This window comes from Natrix helvetica, assembly GCF_964273705.1.
Source record: "Natrix helvetica genome assembly, chromosome: W".
Taxonomy (NCBI): domain Eukaryota; kingdom Metazoa; phylum Chordata; class Lepidosauria; order Squamata; family Natricidae; genus Natrix; species Natrix helvetica.
Genome location: NC_138555.1, coordinates 82139469 through 82141965, shown reverse-complemented (window position 1 = coordinate 82141965; position 2497 = coordinate 82139469).

The window sequence follows — 2497 nt, the reverse complement described above, 5'->3', positions numbered from 1 at the left end:
CCCTGGCTAAGCTTTAAAGTTTCTGTTAAAGGCGTGCCAGAGAAGAACATACCGTATTATACTACTAGCCGATAACTCCTTATAGGAGGTAAGTGTCTGGACCAAACGTCATTTCTAATGTTGAGTTTTCCCCCTTACCAGAGGTAGCCCTCTTGTAGAGTACTGTGAAGCCGTTACCATGACAACGCCACTGCGCTGTACAATAGAAGCCATTTTACGGCTGTACAGTAGAAGCCACGTTAAGGTATGACAGGCTGTATCTTAACACACACCGAGGGGTTCTAGGGTTCCCTTACACCCCCACCCCCAGTATTTTTCTCCAGAGAGTAAGTCGCCTGTGTACCACGTTTGGTTGAAATTGCTTGAGGTGTTCCAGAGTTATGGTAGAACGAACATACATACAGCCGTTTTTTTATATATAGAGATTGCATCGGTTTGATTGCCACAATATTAAAAAAAAGATGATGTTGGAACTTTGGAAAGAGCCACAAAGAAGATGGGGACAACCTACCGTATTTTTCGGAGTATAAGACGCACCTTTTTTCCTCAAAAAAGAGGCTGAAACTCTGGGTGCGTCTTATACATCGAATACAGCATTTTTTTCCCTCCCTTCACCAAAATGGCCGTGCATGGCCTTATGGAGGCTTTCAGAGAGCTCCTGGGGGCTGGGGAGGGCAGGAGTGAAAAATGGGCCTCCCCCCTCCCAGCAGCACTCTATAAGCCTCCATAAGGCTATGCCTGCAATTTTTTTGACAAAAAACGAACCCGTTTTTGCAAACAATTGGGTGTTTTTTGCTCGTTCCCCCCCCCCCCAGGTGCACTCTGCAAGGCCCCCACCCCAGGCTATTCATGCCTCTTTTTTGGGGAAAAAATGGGCCAGTTTTCATGAAAAACAGGTTGTCCGCTAAGACTCCAAGATCCCTGTGACCGCTATTAAGCCTGATTTCACCCAATCTACATGTGTCCTTTTGGTTTTTCTTGCCTAAGTGTAAGATTTGACTTCTCTCTACATTGAATTTCATTTTGTTAGCTAGTTGTAGTTGTAAATTGAGGAGTGCCTGAGTTAATTGCCTCCTGGAATTGCTGGGGATGTTTGAAAAAGATGCTATCCTGCAACCAACATAACAGAATTGATGCAAAAATCCATTTTAAGGATTAGCAAAATTTATAACCTTCCCTTTCAAGCCAATAAACCGGTTTAGAAGCGCTCCAGCTTCACTTAACGACCCCCACTGAGCCCACACTTTCAGTTGTGAACTTCACCGCCCCGTTTTACCACCTTTCTTGCCAGGGTCGGGAAGCGAATCCCTGCAAGTCGTTAAGCGAACGAGACGGTTGTGAAGTGAATCTTCCCCCCCCCACGCATTACGTTTGTCAGATCAACACCACCCCCACCTCAAAAACAAAACAAAACTGGGATATCCCCATCCCTGGCCATGGCAACCATCATAAATGTGTCAGTCGGCGTTTGAATTCTGATCGCCCGAGCAAGCTGAGGACACAGCAACGGTCAGTAAGTGAGAAAAATGATCACGCCATTTTTTTCGGCGCCGCTGTAACTTTTAACGGTCACTAAGCGAACCATCAGTTGAGGACCACCTATATGGGAATATACCCACCTTTCAGCATCAGCCGAGAAAAGTCACACATCCAACGCTCATTTCTTCCAAAAACATCTTTATTATTTTTTTTATTTTTTTTTCCCACCCTTATAACATTCTGCTTCTTCCTCTGTTTTACCCTCCCCTCTGACCTGGAATATTTTTTCCCCTTTTTTTTCCCCCTCTTTTTTTTTTTTTTTTATAAATTCAATCCCAATACCCACCCCCACCCCCAAAAAGCCCTTCCGGGGTGGTCTTTTATTTATTTTTTTTATTTCCCTCCCCTGCCCCTGGTTTTCTACAGCATCAGGTTTCGGTGTATTTCTTCAGGCTAAAAAATAAAGGAATCTGTAAAGATAAAGACACTCAAACAAGGCATATAACAACCCTCCCCCCCCCCCCTAGAAGAGACACACACGAGGGAGGAAAAAATGGGGGGCACGGGAAACACCTATGACCTGTGTGGCGGGCACTGGATGGGAGGGAAGGAAGGACCCGTTTTTTAAACAGGAATCAGTCTTTTTTTTAGAACAATGCATTTGGGTGCAGGACAAAATTCCGAGATTGGAGCGAAAGGGTGATGGAGAGTAAGAGGCAGGGATGGATCCCTTCTGCAACCTCCAGCCAGAACGGGATGGGGCAGTGATGGGCAGAAACATAAGTTGGGCGAGGGGACATCTGAAAAAAAAAGATAGCGACGAAGCTTTGAATGCCAGCTTCTTCCTGGCTAGTCTGGAAGGAAGGAAGGAAGGAAGGAAGGAAGGAAGGAAGGAAGGAAGGAAGTAAGGAAGGAAGGAAGGAAGGAAGGAAGGAAGGAAGGAAAGGAATGGTAGGGCAAAGCAATGAAAAGGCAGTGGGAATCAAGCAGGGAAATAAATGCGCAAACGAGAGACACA